This window comes from Lepeophtheirus salmonis, chromosome 5 (assembly GCF_016086655.4).
Source record: "Lepeophtheirus salmonis chromosome 5, UVic_Lsal_1.4, whole genome shotgun sequence".
NCBI lineage: Eukaryota > Metazoa > Arthropoda > Copepoda > Siphonostomatoida > Caligidae > Lepeophtheirus > Lepeophtheirus salmonis.
The window spans coordinates 68,493,024-68,518,121 of NC_052135.2; the positions used below are offsets into that span (position 1 = coordinate 68,493,024).

The window sequence follows — 25,098 nt, forward strand, 5'->3', positions numbered from 1 at the left end:
GTAGAAACGAATCAAATACTCATTTTCATCAAAATGGCCAAAAAATAAACCATCAATAATTTGACCATGGAATATTTAATTATTACATTGTCCTCACAACAAGAACTTTAAATTAATGTTTTAAAAAAAGAAAAATTATTTTAACTTTTAGAATTCCAACAAGTTACAATTTGTAGTAATTTGAGATACTTTAATATTTAACTCTATAGAAATGTTCTCTCATTTTCTTTTGTTTTTTAATATGACGGCTTGAGCTTTAACTACACATGAAGCTTGTTGCTAAATTTTCAATTCCTAGATCAAAAGGTCATGCAGATATAAATCTCACACGCAAAATGAGGCATGGACAAAACGGACTGAGAGAGGCAAACTTTGCTTTCATACGATTGGTTGTACGTACTTATTGTATCATAATTAATTTTTATTCTACTTTATAATTAGTTTTTTTATTATTAGGATACAAATAATTTGAAATGTTCAGATCTATTTATTTTATTCAATTCATTTTCTAATCAATATTCAGGACGATTCCATTCTGCAGAATAAAAACATACATTGCCTGGCCAATGTCTTGTGTCTCTGCAGAACGTCAAAAATGTCTCGTAGGTGATTATAGAAGGTCTAAAAAAGCGGTCTTTAATAGATACTTTTATTTTTCATACCTTCTGTATATAATTTGTAATTTTTTCAAATTGATCCATTCAAGTTAATTATTTATCATTTATTTACGAATAGTTTAGCTGTTGCCATTTGAATTTTTTTAATATGCTAGAGTTTAATAATGATCCAATAGTTATTTTCAGGAAAAGAATCAATAATTATTATAGGATTCATAAATCAACCATTTAAGGATTGCATTGTCCTCATTACAAGAACTGTAAATTCATTATTTAAAGATATATTTCTCATTTTTTTATTTCAACTTGTATAATTTATATTTAAAACTTACAACTCGTACTAAGTCAACAATTGTTCACAACATAAAAGAGGGTCTTTTTGACTTTATGATGTAGTCGGTTTTGTAAGTAAAAACCTATGACGGCATACAAATAGAATTAAATAATAATGGATTTTTTTATTTATTCAGCTATTTATATAATTAAATTTTTACAAGAACAAGATACAAATAGCGATAAATAACCATAGTTTTTAAATCTTTGAATAATCAGTAAATTAATTCATGAAATTAGACTTTTGAAATTTTTTATTCAATTTTGATCTTGAGTGATTGTAAGAATTCAATTTTTTGTGTCTTTTCTCTTTATCATATGTTTTCTAGTATTCCTTTGTTGTTGATGCTATTCAAGGATTTCAGAATCACACGGAATATTTGCTTGAGCTAAATTTTCACCTCGTGCACATTTTAACAATTCCTTTTTTGCTGTATTAAATATTAGAGGATATTAAGTTAAGTAATTTTTAGGATTTGTATTCAAGTTTGTTTAGTCTAGCTAACTAAATTTTCTGACTTGACCTTTTTGTCTATTTTTTAAGATCTTCTAAGATGATGTCAACTGGTTTGAATCAAACAAGCCATGTATAACGACATTTTCTGGATATGCAAAGTAGAAATTTGTGTTAAATAAAACCGATTTTTTCATTTCATTCTTTAGAGTTGAGATGCTGGTTTGCTTGATTTATTAAAAATAAAAATGTTCGATCCGTGTTGCATGTGAGGGAATCTTTATATGTAGAAAAGTAAGACCCTAGACATTTAAAATCATTAATACAAGTCTTTTCAGCTCCATTGATGGATTTTTTTGATGGTAAGAAGCAGTCATAATCCATCGCGCATCGTGCGCTGTTCCAGGATGTTTTTCAAAAAAAAAAAAAGTCAGGTACATAACGGGGTCCCTTTTGTACAATCTGACAAATCTGGACAAAGCACTATTGATCTCTTCTCAAACATTAATATAAATATTCATCTATATCTGGTACACTTTCTTTGATAGTCACAAATGTTAAAGTGTACGTTTTACATGAACAGTTTGAAATTTGAGAGCTGTATAAGATTTTGGCCTTTTTGTTTTGGTTTCATAGTATTCAAATATTTTTTTAAAGTCAGTTCATTCATGTGAAGTAAACAAATAAACAACATCAAAAACAGACGAATCCCAAAAAACATATGATAAAGAGAAAAGACACAAAAAATTTAATTCTTACAAATCACTCAAGATCAAAATTGAATACAAACTTTCAAAAGTCTGATTTTATTAAATAATGTACTCATTATTCAAAGATTTGCAAACTATATATGTTTATGGACCTTGGTATTGTGTTCTTGAAAAAATTTATTTATATAAATAGCTGAATAAATAAAAAATCCATTATTATTCAATTATATTTGTATACTGTCAATAGTTACTTCATGAGTTTTTACTTACAAAATTTACTGCCTCATAAAGTCAAAAAAATAACAAAAAAGTTCAAAAAAATAATAAAATCCGTTTTTCTTTTCTTATGCCTTAATTGTTATTAGATTATTTTTTTGATTTTTAAACTGATATCATTTTGAAGTATTTCCGGAACACGTGAACTTTGACCGAATAACAGTTGTAACGGTTTTTGATGGCAATGAAAAAAAAAATTAGGAAGATATTACCAACACTTTAACACCTCTCATGATCAATGATAATTTTGAATTTAGTCAACTTTAATCAATAGCAAAGCCTCTAATGTACAATGTGAGGCAACAAAACGTATTTATGTATCCATCACTCGAGTCCACATCAATATTTCCAATAATAGGCTAAAAAAATATAAATAAAAGTTTTTTTCACTCAATATGGCCTCAATAAGTCCACATTTGGGGTTGAGGTCCTATTGGTTTCCCTCTTCAACGTGCCTATATTGGAAAGTTCAGTGGTTTCAAATCTGGTGTGGTAAAGCCCTTGGACCTCTTCTTTTGGGTTTGTAAGCCAGCGGTCGTTCCGGCGGATGTGGAATTGATAAATTATGAAAATCTTCTTGTCCGATAAAATTTTCATAATCGACCCATTTGCAATGATCCATGTAAGGATTTTCAGTTCACGTTTTGCTGTCCTAACCTGCACAGTGTACATAGGCTACTTTATTGTATTCCTACTAAATAATTTCCATGATATAAGTATACTATTTTTTTAATGACTCCTATTTGTAATGAAAGTGCGTTTAAGAACATCAATTTTGTCGCATACAAAATCACTTAAATACTCCAGCTCCTCCCCAAGAGAGCATCAGTTAATTCAGCCAGCTCAAATCAGCACTATGTATTCAAAACTCATACTATGTTTGGTTATCTGTCTCACTACCTATTCGACAGAGTCACTCCGACTCCCATCTTTAGACAAAAACGCACAATTCAGAGCATTTAATCCAGTAGAGGGTAAAAAGCTAGGAGACTTTTTGAGCGATACGAAGAGAATTCGACTGGAAAGAGAATCAAAAAGAACGAAGCGTACCGTCCTGGGATTACCCTTTCCCGAAGAATATACTAAGATCGGATTTCGTTATCCTTCCTTTTTCCATCCCGACTATTACTTGAAGGCCGCTGGCATCATAACCACTACAGAACGTCCTCCAGCTTTAGGAATAATTCCCTTTTAACCACCTAAATTAGTGAAATATTTATTTTTTTAACTGATTTAGATATTTATGTAGTGATTTTTCTTTGTAATTCCATGTTATATGTATTTAGTATCATTATTATTCAAAAATAAACTTTAAATATATTTAGAGAAACAAAAAATTGTTTTGTTATGTTCATCGTTTTTTAAAATATTGACCATGATGTCTATGGAATCTCTCAAACATTCCTCTAAAGATAGAGAGCAAAAAAATATCCAAATATTATTAGGTATTTTTTATTTTATAGTAGAGAAATGTTAAGAGATTAACAACATCTTATTCAATTTCAACATTGAGCCCCACGTATAAGTTTCAAAACTTTCTCTATATTGTGTACAAGTTGCAATTTAAATAAGTAAATTATAACTCGTACAAGTTACAAATAGTAATGCCTTATTTAATTACAATAGCAGTAGTCATTTTGATTAATAACCCCTAATTGATCTTCCCATTTCATTTTGACATATTAAAATTACTTATTTATTTACGAGTAGTATTTTGAAAATTATAATGTAGAAACGAATCAAATACTCATTTTCATCAAAATGGCCAAAAAATAAACCATCAATAATTTGACCATGGAATATTTAATTATTACATTGTCCTCACAACAAGAACTTTAAATTAATGTTTTAAAAAAAGAAAAATTATTTTAACTTTTAGAATTCCAACAAGTTACAATTTGTAGTAATTTGAGATACTTTAATATTTAACTCTATAGAAATGTTCTCTCATTTTCTTTTGTTTTTTAATATGACGGCTTGAGCTTTAACTACACATGAAGCTTGTTGCTAAATTTTCAATTCCTAGATCAAAAGGTCATGCAGATATAAATCTCACACGCAAAATGAGGCATGGACAAAACGGACTGAGAGAGGCAAACTTTGCTTTCATACGATTGGTTGTACGTACTTATTGTATCATAATTAATTTTTATTCTACTTTATAATTAGTTTTTTTATTATTAGGATACAAATAATTTGAAATGTTCAGATCTATTTATTTTATTCAATTCATTTTCTAATCAATATTCAGGACGATTCCATTCTGCAGAATAAAAACATACATTGCCTGGCCAATGTCTTGTGTCTCTGCAGAACGTCAAAAATGTCTCGTAGGTGATTATAGAAGGTCTAAAAAAGCGGTCTTTAATAGATACTTTTATTTTTCATACCTTCTGTATATAATTTGTAATTTTTTCAAATTGATCCATTCAAGTTAATTATTTATCATTTATTTACGAATAGTTTAGCTGTTGCCATTTGAATTTTTTTAATATGCTAGAGTTTAATAATGATCCAATAGTTATTTTCAGGAAAAGAATCAATAATTATTATAGGATTCATAAATCAACCATTTAAGGATTGCATTGTCCTCATTACAAGAACTGTAAATTCATTATTTAAAGATATATTTCTCATTTTTTTATTTCAACTTGTATAATTTATATTTAAAACTTACAACTCGTACTAAGTCAACAATTGTTCACAACATAAAAGAGGGTCTTTTTTGACTTTATGATGTAGTCGGTTTTGTAAGTAAAAACCTATGACGGCATACAAATAGAATTAAATAATAATGGATTTTTTTTATTTATTCAGCTATTTATATAATTAAATTTTTACAAGAACAAGATACAAATAGCGATAAATAACCATAGTTTTTAAATCTTTGAATAATCAGTAAATTAATTCATGAAATTAGACTTTTGAAATTTTTTATTCAATTTTGATCTTGAGTGATTGTAAGAATTCAATTTTTTGTGTCTTTTCTCTTTATCATATGTTTTCTAGTATTCCTTTGTTGTTGATGCTATTCAAGGATTTCAGAATCACACGGAATATTTGCTTGAGCTAAATTTTCACCTCGTGCACATTTTAACAATTCCTTTTTGCTGTATTAAATATTAGAGGATATTAAGTTAAGTAATTTTTAGGATTTGTATTCAAGTTTGTTTAGTCTAGCTAACTAAATTTTCTGACTTGACCTTTTTGTCTATTTTTTAAGATCTTCTAAGATGATGTCAACTGGTTTGAATCAAACAAGCCATGTATAACGACATTTTCTGGATATGCAAAGTAGAAATTTGTGTTAAATAAAACCGATTTTTTCATTTCATTCTTTAGAGTTGAGATGCTGGTTTGCTTGATTTATTAAAAATAAAAATGTTCGATCCGTGTTGCATGTGAGGGAATCTTTATATGTAGAAAAGTAAGACCCTAGACATTTAAAATCATTAATACAAGTCTTTTCAGCTCCATTGATGGATTTTTTTGATGGTAAGAAGCAGTCATAATCCATCGCGCATCGTGCGCTGTTCCAGGATGTTTTTCAAAAAAAGTCAGGTACATAACGGGGTCCCTTTTGTACAATCTGACAAATCTGGACAAAGCACTATTGATCTCTTCTCAAACATTAATATAAATATTCATCTATATCTGGTACACTTTCTTTGATAGTCACAAATGTTAAAGTGTACGTTTTACATGAACAGTTTGAAATTTGAGAGCTGTATAAGATTTTGGCCTTTTTGTTTTGGTTTCATAGTATTCAAATATTTTTTTAAAGTCAGTTCATTCATGTGAAGTAAACAAATAAACAACATCAAAAACAGACGAATCCCAAAAAACATATGATAAAGAGAAAAGACACAAAAAATTTAATTCTTACAAATCACTCAAGATCAAAATTGAATACAAACTTTCAAAAGTCTGATTTTATTAAATAATGTACTCATTATTCAAAGATTTGCAAACTATATATGTTTATGGACCTTGGTATTGTGTTCTTGAAAAAATTTATTTATATAAATAGCTGAATAAATAAAAAATCCATTATTATTCAATTATATTTGTATACTGTCAATAGTTACTTCATGAGTTTTTACTTACAAAATTTACTGTCTCATAAAGTCAAAAAAATAACAAAAAAGTTCAAAAAAATAATAAAATCCGTTTTTCTTTTCTTATGCCTTAATTGTTATTAGATTTTTTTTTTTTTGATTTTTAAAACTGATATCATTTTGAAGTATTTCCGGAACACGTGAACTTTGACCGAATAACAGTTGTAACGGTTTTTGATGGCAATGAAAAAAAAAATTAGGAAGATATTACCAACACTTTAACACCTCTCATGATCAATGATAATTTTGAATTTAGTCAACTTTAATCAATAGCAAAGCCTCTAATGTACAATGTGAGGCAACAAAACGTATTTATGTATCCATCACTCGAGTCCACATCAATAATTCCAATAATAGGCTAAAAAAATATAAATAAAAGTTTTTTTCACTCAATATGGCCTCAATAAGTCCACATTTGGGGTTGAGGTCCTATTGGTTTCCCTCTTCAACGTGCCTATATTGGAAAGTTCAGTGGTTTCAAATCTGGTGTGGTAAAGCCCTTGGACCTCTTCTTTTGGGTTTGTAAGCCAGCGGTCGTTCCGGCGGATGTGGAATTGATAAATTATGAAAATCTTCTTGTCCGATAAAATTTTCATAATCGACCCATTTGCAATGATCCATGTAAGGATTTTCAGTTCACGTTTTGCTGTCCTAACCTGCACAGTGTACATAGGCTACTTTATTGTATTCCTACTAAATAATTTCCATGATATAAGTATACTATTTTTTTAATGACTCCTATTTGTAATGAAAGTGCGTTTAAGAACATCAATTTTGTCGCATACAAAATCACTTAAATACTCCAGCTCCTCCCCAAGAGAGCATCAGTTAATTCAGCCAGCTCAAATCAGCACTATGTATTCAAAACTCATACTATGTTTGGTTATCTGTCTCACTACCTATTCGACAGAGTCACTCCGACTCCCATCTTTAGACAAAAACGCACAATTCAGAGCATTTAATCCAGTAGAGGGTAAAAAGCTAGGAGACTTTTTGAGCGATACGAAGAGAATTCGACTGGAAAGAGAATCAAAAAGAACGAAGCGTACCGTCCTGGGATTACCCTTTCCCGAAGAATATACTAAGATCGGATTTCGTTATCCTTCCTTTTTCCATCCCGACTATTACTTGAAGGCCGCTGGCATCATAACCACTACAGAACGTCCTCCAGCTTTAGGAATAATTCCCTTTTAACCACCTAAATTAGTGAAATATTTATTTTTTTAACTGATTTAGATATTTATGTAGTGATTTTTCTTTGTAATTCCATGTTATATGTATTTAGTATCATTATTATTCAAAAATAAACTTTAAATATATTTAGAGAAACAAAAAATTGTTTTGTTATGTTCATCGTTTTTTAAAATATTGACCATGATGTCTATGGAATCTCTCAAACATTCCTCTAAAGATAGAGAGCAAAAAAATATCCAAATATTATTAGGTATTTTTTATTTTATAGTAGAGAAATGTTAAGAGATTAACAACATCTTATTCAATTTCAACATTGAGCCCCACGTATAAGTTTCAAAACTTTCTCTATATTCTGTGTACAAGTTGCAATTTAAATAAGTAAATTATAACTCGTACAAGTTACAAATAGTAATGCCTTATTTAATTACAATAGCAGTAGTCATTTTGATTAATAACCCCTAATTGATCTTCCCATTTCATTTTGACATATTAAAATTACTTATTTATTTACGAGTAGTATTTTGAAAATTATAATGTAGAAACGAATCAAATACTCATTTTCATCAAAATGGCCAAAAAATAAACCATCAATAATTTGACCATGGAATATTTAATTATTACATTGTCCTCACAACAAGAACTTTGAATTAATGTTTTAAAAAAAGAAAAATTATTTTAACTTTTAGAATTCCAACAAGTTACAATTTGTAGTAATTTGAGATACTTTAATATTTAACTCTATAGAAATGTTCTCTCATTTTCTTTTGTTTTTTAATATGACAGAATGAACTTTAACTACACATGATGCTTGTTGCTAAATTTTCAATTCTTAGATCAAAAGGTCATGTTTCAAATCTGTGGTGTCAAATTTCAAAATTTCCTCTTTCTGTTGTAGCGAGCTCATTTTTTAGAATTGGTACTCTGAAAAATGAATTTTATTTTCCTCAGCTGTTGTATTTTTTAATTAAATCTTCTGAAGTGAACTTCCTTTTCTACTATATTCAAAACCTGAATGAACATTCGTGTGTACTCTTAAGAAATGAAGATTTATTTTCTGCAAATTTCAAGGATTTGTATTTCATCACTTTTGTGGAATAACTACTTATTGGTGTTGCATAATCCTGAGCTCTGACTCCTTTTGTATTTACAACCTCAAAGTTGTTGTTTTTTTCATGAGAATCATCTTTCTTCAGCAAATCTATTTTTATTTACTTACATTCTTAAACCCTTTCGATTGACTTGAGTTAATCGGTTAAGAATTCTGTGAGATATTAGATCGGAAAAGTTTAAATGTCATGTCAGTTGGAGACATATTAAAAAAAGGGGAAAAAATGTTGTTGTCATAACTTTATAAATCAACTTTTTTCAATTTGTCTTAGTTATTCCTTCAAATTTAGTCTCCTTCTAAAAACTTCAACTATAAAATATTTTTAAAAAATTTCTCCGCAGGATGATAGAATCAGAGATATCTCTGATGGGCAAAAGTTCATTAAGTTGTCTCAGTCAATATCATCTAGCACCTTGATCTTACTATCTTTATCACTAAGTTCCTTCAAATATAGAGAATGGCGTCCGAGTAAACTTGAGACCAAATGAGAGATCTACAGTAAAGTAACAGTATCATTATATCACTATAAGATCTCTCATTTAGCCGTAAGTTTTTGATATTTTTTGATGGATTGCAAATATATCACTGAAAACTTTATTAATTAATTATTGACGTAATAAGTTAGATATTTTTTCCGTTAGAGTGTTCGAATCAAGTATTAATATTTATAATTGTTTGTTTAATATCCTTTTATTTCATTAAATCATCGTTATCCATGCATGTAGAATCTAATTTTGAATTAAACTTCAATTCTGTTTTAAACATTTGTATATGTTGATTTATGCATATAATCTAAGAAATTATATAAAGAACTGACTCACAATATAACAACGAAAATAAAACAAAGGAAACAAATAGACTCCAAAACATGATCTCAACTAGTATGAATTAAAGGGATCTAGGCAAAGATTAGATTCTCGACGCAAGGATGGTAGGGTTTAGTATCTCTCCCCTAGATATTCATCCCTGTGTTTTAGATTGAATTGTTTATTTTCCCCTTCACCGCTCTTTCACTATAGTCCTTGAGTAGGAATAAGTTATTCTATTTACATGTACCACATACAATTTACCTATATCACTAGTGAAAGAATTATATATCCCTTTTGTACTTTTTATTTTAATATGTCAACAGGGGCGTCCGCAGGGGTAGGACTAGAGAGACTGTAGCCCTCACCCCCCAAAATAAGGATTTTTTTAATTCTTATTACAAAATTTAATTTAATTTTTTTAAAAGAATTCACAAAACCAAAATTACTTTATTCTACACGAGGAGAATCCAGAATTACTCTCATATTTATATATATAAATATACACGGAACATTTATACATAGGTCACTAAACCTGGGGTATGGAGATATATAACAGGTTGAAAAATAAGTCTTCATTTATTGAATTAGCAATGATCCTTTTTGTTAAGGTTTTTCAATTTATTTTTAAATAAATTATACTAAAGTGAGTCTTAATTAATTTAATTTAGAATATTTATAGTCATTAATACTTTAAAACAAGTTGTTACTACTCTTTTGTATACATTTTGATATGTTTGAATAAATCTGATTAAATAAAAAATTGATGTTACAATACAATCTTTAAAATTGATATATACATCAAGAAAAGTTTTAAAAAGCAAATGTTAATATCATTTTTTTTTTCACATATACATCTCATGTATTCATTGTGTCTATGATAAAATATATTTATTATCTGACTCATGAAGTAACTTGTACTTGTACAACAGGGTCCACGTCACCAGTGGGAGGTATAACCCTCACTTCTTTGCAATTTATACCGTAAGGAGAATTTTTTTGAAAATGGCTAATAGTTATACAAAAATTTGAATCTTGCCATAGATTAAAAAATATATATATTAATAATAATATCAAGTTCATGAAGAATGCCACGAGTCAACAGAATAACATTACACAACAGTTTATATATTGTATCACCAATATTTTAATACATATATTAATTACAATGATGCTTTTTATAATTGTCGCATACCGGGTGTAGAAAAAGTACCAAGACCTGCCTCAATGTAGTCATTATAATATTCATTAAAAAACCAAAACTCTGAGATCTCCAAGCTTGGTCAAGGCTGCCCATGAAAAAAAAATAGCAAAATCCACGAAGATCCTTACAAAAGCTGGCCCAGAATCACAATGTAAGCAGAACCACCATGAGCAAGATTGTTAAAGATGATATAAGGATCAAACCTTACAAAATTCAGTATCATCATCTTTTGTCAAAGGGCCCCATTACAAAGGAAAAGGATAGAAATAAAGTTTTGCTCAACTGGCATGCAGTACATTAGAAAGTCATCATAATTTATACGAAAAGTTATTTACTGTCAGTCGGAAATTCAATAAGCTGATTGACAGAGTCTGGACAAAGACATATGAAAGTGTTGATTCCAGCCAAAAATTTGCCTGCAAAGTGCAAAAACCAGAAAAACCAAAAACTTTTTACCTTATATATATTAAGTATATTTGAAGGCGCAATTAATTCTATATCTTCTAAAAGAGAATTACAAATAGCAGCTACTGCTGTATCTGACAATCGAAATCTGTCCACCATTATTGCAAAATAAGGGGGTAACTCGCCTTATTATGGTCAGATTTTTTGAATTGCCTCTCAGATTCTTCTTCAAAGTCCAAGTTCTCATCAGCATTTTCAGACATAGGGAAATCTTCCACATCTGAAAAATTCGTTAAGGACTGATTATAAGAGTTTTAGTCCATTCTCCGTTTCTTTTTGTTATTTTCGCGCTCAATTTGACATTCTCTCCTGCTGGTAATATCCAAATTCTTTCTGGTAGTAACATAATCAATGGGTCCTAACATCTTTCTTTGACGTTTGCATTTATCTCTTGGAATTTTATTATCATAGCATTGACATGAAGCAATATCAAACATTTCCTCACATTCCTTAACAAACTTTTTGACCAAAGGATTATCAGTTTTCAACCCATTTTTAGAAATCCTATCAACTTTTTCGTCTATTTTTTGAATTTTACCAGCAACAAAGTACTTGCTCATTGCAGGAATGCTGAATTGCTCCCATACAGACAAAACTAAATCAGCAGTTGTTAAATAAGCCTCTCTTTTAAACCATTTACAAGGACGAGTTTGATTTAAGTCTTGTTTTACAAATAAAAGGGATTTATAGACATCCTCTATAGATGGGAGGATTGCTGGATTTAGACACTGGGATGACCAATAAGGAAAAACAGAGTTAAACTTCTTGTTGCCATTGTTGTTTCATTTTGAATACTACTTGGTGAAAAATCACTTGCATCGCATTAATAATTAAGTACTCTTGAACAATGGTTTGATTTGAAGTTGTTTTATAAAAGGAACATATTAATAACTCTATTTTTCAAAATACAAAGAGGCAATAATAAAGAATGTTAAATTTTGATTTCTTCGTTCCAAATGTACAAAGTACTTTACAAACATTTAGCATTTATACTATCCACATTATTATATAGTAACTTGTATAGAATTTAAAAAAATATATATATTAGCAGAATTTTCTCCTTTTCATAAGTAATTTTTATCTTTTTCGTCTATTTTCGCACTAAATCCTGAGGCGCGCAATGTTTATCTCTCTGTAGAAGTAAGAGATTTAACTTTAGCAAAAAAATACATATGGTGGAATATCATTTTTTAAAGCACATAAAGCTTTTTCATAAATAAGAAAAAAAAAGTTTATTCTTCAAGATTTTTTTTAGTAAAACGGATTTATACCATTCGCAACTTATGAGGGATCAGAATGCGTGATAGCTCAATTTTGGGCTCCTGTGATGCTCCCTAATGAGCATGACACAAAAAGTTTTGTTAGCACTGTCAAGTCATTTCAAGATGTCAATTTTCTATAAATTGATTTAGCAGTAGATAAAACAATACAAATAGATTAATTCAATTTAAAAATTATATTTTTAAATGTCTCGAGAGCTTACAAATACGGCATTTAAAGACTGAAACTTTTTAAACATATTTTTTCCCCCATGAATACACAACAAAAAATCAAATTAACAGACCATCCAAAAATGAGACACCCTACTACACACGTTTAGATAATTACATAAAATATTGACTGTATTCTATTTGTCAAATAGTTTATATTTACAAAAACAAAAAGTATTATTATCTATTTCAATTCGCTCATTATGAATATGTTCCAAGAAATTTCATTGTCGCCGATATTCAACATCCCATTCTAGAAATGGACTTTCTGAGTTTTTATAAGTTTGAAATTCCAATCGAAATCATAATTATAGTTAGTATTATATCGGTAAATGGTATTTGAACTTTAAACATCAAACCGTGAAGATATCCTGAATAGATCAATCAGGTTATTGTATTTATCAACCAATCAAAAGGATGCTTTATTTCGTAAAGCTCTTGAAACTATGTTTTTCTTCCATTCGTTAGGATCCAAAATCCTCCCCGTACTAGGAAGATGGTTAATTGCCACAAAAAAACGAGTTGGTGCTCACATATAATCACAAAGGATAAGATATTAACACACAAGATTGCAAGATTATTTACTCCCGCGGCACTGGAAGGGAAGCACAAGGGAAGTGTTGAAGCGAGCACAGCAAAATCTATGACTGTAATTACTGATAAGTTAATAAATTATGTTGATATTTATATATCATATTTACAAATGCATGCAGACTTTCATGGACGAGGTCTCCATCTTGTTTTACAACTCAACTCTAGTTCAATCCTTGATGTAAGTAGTGATTTTAATAGCTCTTAATAGTTATTAAGGTATGAAGAATTGTGAAAACGTCACAATGTAAAACAGTACATGGCGAAAACGTCTCAAGGGGAAAGCGTCACAAGGCGAAAGTGTTACAAGGCGAATACATACAACGCGTACACATTCAAGGCACAAATTTTCAAGGCGAATCCTCCTCACACACTTTTCTTTATAGGAATAATTCATGTTCTCCCCGAAAATCATATCACAGGCAGCTAATATTAACAAGGTCTTAATTCAGTGTTACCATATGTCTCGCTCCCAGTTTCTCCTTGTGCTCTTACAAAAATCCAATTTCTATTAATATCTAGTAGTCTCCCTGCACGGCTCACACGATAGAAGTTGAAAAGAATGATAAAAGAGAAGACGCAGCAGGTTTACAACGATTTTTTGTTTGTTTGTTCTTTTTGTATCCTTCCTTTGAGTAATCGATGGACGTCTTTAATCATTAGACTTGTGAACAAATTGTAGCCCTTCGATAAAAATGATTATTTACCTCGAGAAATATGAAAATAACCATTATAGTCCAAAATTTCTGTTTGTGTGCACCATTTCAATCAAAAAGCAAAAGAAAAAAAAAAGATTTTTTTTACTAGTGTTAGTCTTCTGAATGCATTACATTACTACTTAAATACATGCATAGCAATAACTACTTGAAGGAACATGCATTATAATTTATACTTCCAAGCCTTGTCACCTCCATATTTTGTATATGGATAATTTTAGCCAAAGAATGTAAAAAAAAAAAAGTTTTTCCAACTTTTTTTAACATTATTTTTCAATGCTTATGAAAGGATCGTTATTTCAATGAAAGGAAGGGATGAAACACAAACTGAGGCCAGTATTACTCCAACAGAATTCCCTGTTTTTGCTTTCATAAACAAATATTCATTAAATTCAATCATTGACTTAAGTCGATGATTTTTTCAATCAGACTCAAATGGTGAGTCGATTTTCAAAGTAGCATAATCCCAAGTCGACTTTATATTTCAATTGAGCCGTTTTGATTTTATCATCAAATGTTTTAAATTTCATGGTAGGGTTTTATAATCAGTCAAAATTTAACCTATATATATATATGTCATAATTAGGAGCATTATACAGAGTGCGGACCCAAAACTTGCAGTAGCGTTTAATTACGATTTTATCTCCGTTATTTTTGTCTCACGAGATTTAATTACAGAACCAAAGAACAGCTGAAATAAAGATAAAAAGTTTTGTTTTCAAATCAATAACAACAAAAGCAATGCGTCTACGATCCCCTCCGTGCGTGTGTCAGTACCGAGAAGGCTACAGAAACCGTTGACTTCTCCATTCGGACTGTCTACAACATCAAGAAGTCCATTACATCCGCATACAACCAAGAAGAACCAAAACTTCTGCATCAAAAACATTGCAGCTGACTTCTGGCCTGCCTCCATGTGGCCATTCTCCAACCCTGAACTCAATCACCTGGACTTTTCGGACGTCTTGGAAAATAATGTCTGCCGCACCTCTCTCAAAAATTTGGATTCGTTACAAGTTGTCATCATGACAGCGATGCACGCCGTGAACACGGTCTTCACCGTCAATTTGTAGGCTGTCCCTCGAGGCTGTTATTACTTGTGAAGGTAAATAGATAATAAACATTTTACAAATTGTTTTGAGTGGTATTTTCTTGATTCCATAAAAATGGCGGGCTACGTAATTTACTTATGTAACTACAAGTATTCGGTCCTTAATCTTAAGATCGTTTTTTATTGAAGCTCTTTTAAATTCAATATATAGATTAAGAATCTTTTTAGTTTTTTTATTTATTCCTTGTACCTTACGTCATCTCCACTCATTAGTTATTATAATATTTCTAAATATTGTTCATAACGATAGTTACGTAACAGGGAATTGAAGTTAAAAAAACTATTTTTTTTATCAAACCACTCGACTATTCCATAAAATGACCACACGTGGATTCCAAAAGAGAAACTATTTGTCTGAGTATTATACATTATTAGACATAACATTCCTTACTTTTTTCTATAACATATTTAGTATACTCAATCCCTTGAATGAACTATGAATGGATATTATATTATTTTTAGGAGCTGTTTTACTCTTAAAATATATTAAACGTATCCTTGCAATACCAAGAAATTTTCTATAGTTAATTCCATAAAATATACAATAGAGGTGAGTGGTCTCTTTGTACAATGAAATATATACATTAGTTTCGTTTGTAAACCTGGGAAGATACATTTGGAAAAACCATATCCTTGGAAGATTTATTAAAAATTAAGAAAGCAATCAATCTTTATTTGCTGGAAAATTTAATAAATATAATACTCATGTCAAAACCAAAAAAAAACAAAAAACCATATTCAATTTTAGTAGTATTTGAAGAGCTGATCACAAATATGGAATTAGTTTTTCGTATAAAATCTGGTTTTCAATAAATTTTTGAGGATTTTTAATAAAAATGAAAAATTAATTCGAGTTATGCATCTGAATTTTTTCAATTTTTATGGTCGATTTTGCATTTTAAACGTTTTGTGGGATCTTTAACTAGTAAATGTTTCTGCTTACAAACAGATAAACAAAGAAACGGCGGGAAACATATCAAAACGTTGGTGGAGATAAAAAAAAATGTGTACTTTTCTTTATTAACTACTCCAATGAAGTTGAAAGAAGGTTATGTAATTGTCTACGTTTGTTAGTTCATCTATTTGTAAGCAGGATACGGAAAAAGTTACAGACGGATTTTGATAAAGCTTTGTACGAAGATGATATAAGTTGAGAGTAAAAGACCATAAAATTTTAAGAGGCCCAATTTACACATAACGTAAAAACGTATAATCGAATGCAGAAATGAATATTAATTAGGATAAAACAATATGGCAACTATTAGAGATGTTTAGTGTTGTGTCGGTGGTTATTTTGGACCAAGGACTGCAGTCTAGTCCAGCTCTACTTATCAGGCCTTAGAGAAGGAAAATTAGGTCCCTCTTGAGGTCACTGAGAGTGTTTTTCCTTTTTAACTATTCGGTTATACATATAATAGAATATTAAGCTCTTTGTTCAATAATTTCGTTCATTGTACAAATCGTGGAGCACAAATGCGATCAAAGGGGTATACAGATCGTGCTCAAACTTGGCATCATCATGAAAGGCAGTCCTGCCGACCTAGGAATAATATATTCTTACATCCCTTCAGTGCAGTCAATTTAAATTAACAATTCCCGATACTTTTTTGACAGAATCTACACTTTTTTTACTCATTCTTTGTTATATTTGCGTATATTTCTAATAAAAAAATCAAAAAAAAAACCACTTGTCAGCTTTTAATTGTACATTTAATTACTATCAAACAAGAAACAATAACAAACGAAAGTATTATTGTCTAGGTAGAATCCATTCTTCTTAATAAAAGGAAACAAGTTTTTTTACGTAACCCTTGAATTGTAAGTATGTTCATGGTCTATATATTTAAATACCTATGTATGCATATCGAATATAAGTTTATGTACAACTTTAAAAATAATCACTAAGACTATTCAAGTACCTACAGACATACTATTAAAACGATTTGCTTACTTAGTCAATACAGTATAAGTTACAACTAGAGATGAAAATCCGGTGTATTTCTTAGAATTTACAACTCTATGAATAACTATGTTACATATTTGTAACATTGATTTGACAATAGGACCTAATTTCGATCATTATATTAATTAATACATATATTAATGAGCTAAAAATCACATTTTTGACCAAAAGTAACGTATGACATTTAGTCTCACGATAATTACACTTTAGGGGAGTGGAAAAAGTAGGCTGGTTTCCATGATTCTGCTACATTTGTATCCACTTTTTTTTTGTATCCAAGGCATTTGTATCCATGACATTTATATCAAATCCCATATATTTTAGCTCAGTTGGTCACAGTTTACTATGTGTATATGTATGAAAATTGAACATGAACACATTCAGACCTTATATACTATGTAATTAAAGTTATTACTAATGATTTCAAGCCACATATTTATTTTTCAATTAATTTTGTATTTTACATATAATCAGCCCAAAAGTGATATATATTCTTTTTTGTCCGTAATTTCATGTCATTAGATTTTGCACATATATTTGAAATCTTTCTTTGCTTATCCCTTATCCTTGTTCTTCTTGATAACCCCTCAATCCTATCGTCATTTATTCGGGCGCTAGATATTTCATCCCTCCACTTTTGTCGTTCCAGCCCATCTTCATCCCTTATGGGGGTTATTACAGACCACAATGACTCATTCCTGCACAAAGTAGTATTCCATACACTATTAAACCCTTCCATTGTATTGTTTGTTATTTTTTCCTCTCTTGAATCCTTCCAAAGGGGTTCCAAAGGGCATGTTCTATTCAAAGCCTTGACCTCCTGCCATCACGATTGGTTTTACCAATGTACGTAGCCTCGAAGTAGTCAGAGAAATTGTCCAAATTCTCCTCCACATCAACATTCCTTGAATACTCAATGTTAATTGTTTCTTCCCATACTTGAACAATTTATAGAAGAAGCACAAAGGTCATGGCATTCACAACTTTAACTAGCCTGCCCAATTCGAAATCTTGATTCATAAGTCTAAATATCCCCTTCTTGGCTATCTGATCCGTCACTGCTTTCTTGAAGTGAAAGAAGCTGGTTGATATGTCAGTATCGTGTAATACTTACTGGACATACTTAATGGCAGCAATCTCCATGTCCAGCATAATCTCGGATGGCCCATGCCCAAATTGTGAAATAACCATTCCCCCACCCCCAAAAAAAAAATCAAGTTACAACACTACAGCCCCCCTCCTTCCCCAAAAAGTCCTGCAGACGCTGCTGAATAAAAAAAAAAATTCCCGAATTAAAAAATAAAAATATTTTCAGATAAGTTAAATTTTGTTTCAAATGTGTAAATTAAAAAAAAACACATTAATGTCCACAAGATGGCACAGATGTACCATGTTGTAGTAATAAACAAATAAGTATACTTACTTATTATAAATTCCACTGAGTAAACTCAAATGGTATTTTAAGCAACTCTTCATTTTTGGGATGATATTTGAAATCCTAAGCATTACTTTTGAGCAAAAAATGACAGATTCACCTAATGTATACATCTTAAATTCCAAGTAGATAAGGTATTTTAGAGAGTCTTCTAAAGTTTTTTTTTTTTTTTTTGTTTTTTTTTAAATATTAATTTTATCATTTAAACTGATGAGTTTTCCCTTTAAAGATTAATTTTAACTCCAGAACGTGTGTGTACAAGACTATGTAGTAAGTTTCATTCAAATAATATGTAATACTATATCTTCCATTGGTATTTGAATAATAATGTAATTAAGTCATAATGATGATTAGGATTAGGACTTAGGATTTTTGAGCAATTTATTTAGCTAAAATGAGCAAAAAAAGGTGAGCTAAAATTTTGAAAAATGAGTACTCAAAATATCAAAATCGAACAATTTGTGATTAAAGAAAAATACAATTTTATAAGAATAATTTAAAGTAATGAGTGTTGATTTATATTCATCATAATTTATTCATAAATTTTGCTATATTATATCGACAAATCAAGATTTCAGAAAGATTTTCTTCTGTTAATTTTTTCCTGATTGCAGTATTGGTAGTTTTAAACATACTTAAAGACGTTCATATTAGTAGTTAAATGAATCTTAAAGTTGCAATAACCTGCAGAATTCTTGTTAAAATGAGGCATCTCAACATCACCACCACTGATAATTATACGTCCAACCTTTTGCATAAATGGCACATCAGAATTTTGCAATTTGGTGCAAAGTTTTTCCCCCTATGTTGCATCATTGAAGGGAATTATTCAGCAGTCAATTTTGCGACAAATTTCCTCTTCCTCTAATTGGTTGTTGTCGGAATTTGACTCCCTGACATAGCCGATCCAGTAATCATAACTCTGATTCATCATATACATAATTTATCTCCAAAAAAAAGAGTCTAATGAAGCTTGCAGATGTCTTGCAGGTGGATTTTTCTTCGAAAAATATCATCAAAAGCTATTGTGTAATCTAACTCAAATCCGAAGGTGCTTTATTTATTTTATACTACTTTAAAAAATGATAAATTTGCACACAAAACAGGCAAAATAAGCATTTTTTCTCAAAAACGTTAAAGTGAGTCATTTTTGGAGCGATTGTTCACAAATTCTATGTCGAGTGATTATGTATTCATATGTTAGTTGTCGAACAAAATTGATAAAAAACTTCATCGATTGCTCAATGTTCATATCCCCAATTATAATTCATTACAGTTAATTGATCTAGGAATTAGTAAAGTCTCATGTATTTACGCACAGAGTTGAATGGAATGGATTTGGAATTGGAATCAGTTTTCTTCAAATAATATCAAATATTCCCCCATTAATATTGCATTAATAATATAATATATTCATTGAGATGAACAAAATTCTTATATTTGGTGCCGAAATAGGACGAATTGGAAACATCTGGCAGACTGTATCGATTTCCCATATACCCATTCATGTTCTTCAAATGATCAGAATAATGTAAATATGTAAATCTAATTCCCATGGACAAATAATTTTGGCTTATGAGTGAGCCAGGAGTCAGCAGACTCACGTGTATTTATTCACGGAGTGGGTTTCGAACACAAGGAATATGTATATTTATCTATGATTTGCAAATTTTAAAAGGGCTGTAGATTCGATCTCTAAATCTTATAAATCCAACCTCAAGAAACTATTCAAATCATATTCTAGAAATTAGATTTAAATTTTCAGTCCCTAAAATAATAAATCAACGTAAACAATTTCATCGAAACTACACATATCGAAAAATAAATTATTCTTAATTTTACAGTTTGGAATAATATTTTATGATCTTGGCTCTGAATCCAAGCATTTGAATTATGCGACTCCAAATCAATTGGACTAATTCTGAAAATACACTTGACTATACCCACTTAATTAATTAAACACTTTAATATTGAAAAATCAATCAAAGAATCATATTTATTCATTATTTTAATTAAATTTACTACGTAATGTTCTTGTACAAACACGAACTGAAGTTGATATTATATTTTTGAAGGACAAACTTAAATAATTAATTAATTCAATTATTTTTTTTTTGATTATTTAAGTTAGAAAACCGTTTAACATTAATCTACTTTGATTTTGAATTGTATACATTCAGTCAAGCTATCATATTTTGCTCAAGAATAAATTTTTGGAATTTTAAATATAATCCAAACATGGAAGAATTGCTTAAATTACCACGTGATGTTGACATAAAATGACAACTACAACATATATGATAATCTTATTATTGTACAAAATTCAAATGATTTTACCAAGTGAAATTTCTCATTAAAAAATCATGTTTTCTTCCCCACTATTGCTCCTTCAGATAGTATTAGAACTCATTGACTAACTACTTATAAACAATCATAAACACAAGGTGGAGCCAATATCCTCAGGTGTGTAAATAAACTACTAATAAATGAACAACGCTCAAACCCCATAATATCGATAAACAATAGTATTAATCGATAATTCCACTGCCTCTTTATTTTCTCAGCAACGTAACAAAATCTAATTTGCATGAGCCTTAAATATTCCTTTTTTTTTTTAAATAAAATAGCATGTGTTACTCCAAAAATCGCCAAATAGGCCTCAAACATTACCAAAATCAGTTTTTCGATTGATCCCAACAGAAAATGTTTTAGTGCAGGGATATAAATTATAAACCTAAAAATGGGACTTCTTACAACATTAATGTTTATGATTTTTTTCATAGAATATATGTATTATTGCATCGCCCACTTTGTTCCCTTATACAAATGGGCAAAAAATTAAATTTCCATACGAAAAAGTGGTTTGGGAGTGGCATGTTATTGTAAATACTTATAAACAAACGCCCGCGTTTCAACCATCCAAGAATACATACATATAAAACTGAAGATGATGTTAGTTTGAAACACAATCCAACTCCACACTTCTTTCTAAACACTACGTCAAAATGAAAAGCTTCGTAAGTATTTTGAATACCCACAATTTCAGAGTTTGGAATGCGTCATTCACAATTGTATCTCTTTTATATTGTATCTAGTTGATTGCGTGTTGCCTTTTAATCGCTTCAGCCTCCAGCAAACCCATAGTAAGAGTATCTGGACCTATCCATCCAGTTATTGGACATGGACTTGTAGCAACGGCAAAAGGATTCCGTCCTCTTGCACTTGAGGGATTTTCTGAGGATGTCAACCAGGATGGATTTGTTGACCCCATTGGATTTCCACTGCTACATCCAATCCATCCAGTAACTAGGGTCGTTGCTCTTGAACCAAAACTTGATCTTCCGGCAGCTGTCAGACCCGAGGATGTGGCAACCCCAAGTATCTACTCTCCTTATTATGTGCATCCTTATCACTATGGATACCCCCCCATTTGGGTTTGTTTATCCAACAGTTGTGAAAGCTGAGGAAGAAGAAGTCCCAGCTGACGAAGAGAAAAAAGAAAAGTAGAGATTCGACATGTTTTTTTTATTAGCTCACTGACTGATGGATGGTAAATAATTATTGGAAATTTGTATATTTTTCTTTTGCCCAAAGAACACATCAAATTATTTTAACTTTTATCATTATGTGTAAATTTTGATACATTTTTAGATAGTATGAAGTTGTGTGCTAAGGAGAAAAACTAAGCCAATATCTAAAATTTATAATAAAAAATAACCCCAACAAATTAACGTTCTGCTATTTGATCATAAGACAATGGATATGGAAAAGTTCCTTCAGGGCATTGTCACTGTAAATAAACTCTAAGTACATAATAATGACGTAAAGCATTCCATCTTAGCCCTTCTGAACATGGCTATACTTATATCACGTCTTTGTCTGTATTGTATCTCGCAACCTTCCATGCAAAAAAGAAACAGAAAAAAACACGATGCCCTGAGTGTAAATGACACACGCTCATTGTTTCGTGTATTATATTTTTTAGATCAAAAAGTCACGCAGTTTTTTAAATATTAAACGCACACTCAAAAATGATACTTTTTCAAACATCCAGACAGACAGACAAACTTTGCTTTATTAATGTAATTAGATTAGTGTCACTATGTATCCTCATGAAGCTTTTCCTTCTGTCTGAATTTAGTTCAAGAGTGGGCAAAACTTTTCAGGGAAAAGAGGGAAATTTTTAAAGGGACGCATTCAGATAAACACATTTTTTAAGTTAGACTAATTAAAATATTTATTATGTGAAGTAGACAAAATATAATATCTAGAATGAGAGAGCAATCACTATGGTGTCCTCCAGTCAACAAAAAATCTTGTTGACTTTATTATCTATCGATTTTCAATGTGTTTTTATTATACATTTTAGGCTCTGAAAATTGATTGGTTGAACTCAAATATTCCGTAGTTAATTTGTGATCAGTTAAATAAAGAATAATATTTGAGTGGAAGAGAACTGGCTCAATGATTTTTATATAATTTCAAGTTTTCTCTTTTGGGAGAAGAAAAGGCTATGGATACAATAAAGTATTGAGTAGTTACGTGTGGGCGTGCCCATGAAAAACGTAGAGTAACACTGTGAATTTGTTAGGGAGTGATCTGAAGCAAAGTTTGCCTTTTCTCTGATGTCTAATAAATACAGACTACCACCGGTATATTAATAATGATATGTTATGGTGGCTGTATTTATGTTCTTCACAAGTACTTATAATATATTACATTTTGGAAGTAATTTGCCCAACACTGCCCAATACCTAGAAGTATTTTGGCCCATAATGTTTTTTTCTGTTTTCTACAGCTTCTAAATATAGGATTGGGTATGCACTCAAGATGGTGTTCCATACCACACATCAAAGATCACTCAATCCTACTTAATAAGAAAATTAGTGTGGGGGGATTTTGGTCAAAGAAACTTTGGCCTTCATTATAACCAAACTTGAATCCCCTTGACAACTATTTGTAGATCACCATTGAGAAAAAGGCCTGTATCCACCCTCAAAATATGAGTATGGAGTAATACACCAAAATGTAAGTGTCAACTGTAAAATTAGTATGCCAAATGCTTAGGAAAAAGGTTGGAGATACGTATTGCCGGAGTGGGTGGAATTTTTGAAAAGTAATGCCTCTATCTATTATGTAGTTTCATTTATTATAAATAGGATTATATACCGGGTGTAGAAAAAGTACTGAGACCTCCCTATAAGTAGTCATTAAAATATTCATAATTGATCAGGACGATGTTGTACAGAGAAAATTTAATTTTATAATATTTTTTACTATAACAAAGTACATTAATAATGAATCTGGCCACCATCAGCCCAATGATGCCTCCAACCGCCTCTGGAACCCCTTGCACACATTGGCAACGTAGTCCTTTTTAATGATCCTCATCTGCTGGTTAACAGAGGGCTTCGGGGCATTAATATTTGGGTGGTGGACTTTGCAGGCCTTTTTTTCAATCTCTTGACCTCTGCCCTTAGCATCTCCTTCAGATCAGTTTCGTGCTGGGACACTGTGGTGTGGTTGGACTGCCATATAGTCAGTGTTATCCTCCTCCTCCCAGAAGCTGTGCTCTTTTTCTATTATTATCAATAAATACATGTGTGCGCGTCTAAAACTGAACACTCTTTTAAATTTTAGGCGTTTTTCCTTGTCTACAGGCTTGAGGGCTTGACGAGGGGTTCTCTTATACACCTTAAGGTCAAGATCTTTACTTAACTAGCCGGTCCATGGGCATTCTGCTGACGTTGAACTCCCTGGAGAGGCCGCTGACGGTGGCCTTGCCTCTATTGTCCTCGACAGACTTTTTCACGGCAGCAACCATTTCGTCCGACCTTCGAGGCTTTGACTTAGATCTTGTGGTCGCCTCAGGAGTCCCTTTGGCTACCACGCTGTAAACGGTGGTGCGACTGCAGTTCAGAACCTTGGCAATTTCAGTGGGAGTTTTTCCCCTCGTGGAAAGTTCCAAAATTGCGACTCGACGTCTTTCCATATTATCGGCTGTTGTTTCACTGTTACTATTTAGATTTTGCTGGAGTTTTGTTTATAACTAGTCAAGACCCTTGCCTCGAAGTATAACGCGGTTTCAACTCAATAAAATCACGAATATGTGCATGGCGTAAAATTTAAAGGAGTGTTCAGTTTTAGACACGCACACCTGTACTAGAAACCTGTAAGCGAAGGCTCATGTGCGCCGACTACAAATGGGGTAGAAAAACAGAAAAATTACTACAATCACATAATATAAGTTTAAAAGGCCATTTGTCGACCATTTTTCATATTTTTATGCGAAAAAAAAGTATTTATTAGATTTAAATAGTCAAATATATACGTATATAAAAAAAAGTCAAGACTTTGAAATTCATAAATCACAGTTTTAATAAAATTATTTGATTCTAATGATACCAAGCCTATCACAGGCCTTTTTTTAAGGTAAATGTATACTTTTGACTATTTGAATCTAATAATTAGTTCTTGTTTTTTCATAAAAATATGACAAATGTCCTT

General features: G+C 30.7%; 1 long non-coding RNA gene across 1 annotated transcript; it reads left to right on the forward strand.

The window, feature by feature from the left end:
* The first annotated feature begins 21,467 nt into the window (after nt 1-21,467).
* On the forward strand, nt 21,468-22,318 carry LOC121118541 (uncharacterized). Its single transcript, XR_011780368.1, has 2 exons — nt 21,468-21,608; nt 21,687-22,318. It is a non-coding gene; the product is annotated as an uncharacterized lncRNA (long non-coding RNA).
* Nucleotides 22,319-25,098: the final 2,780 nt, after the last annotated feature.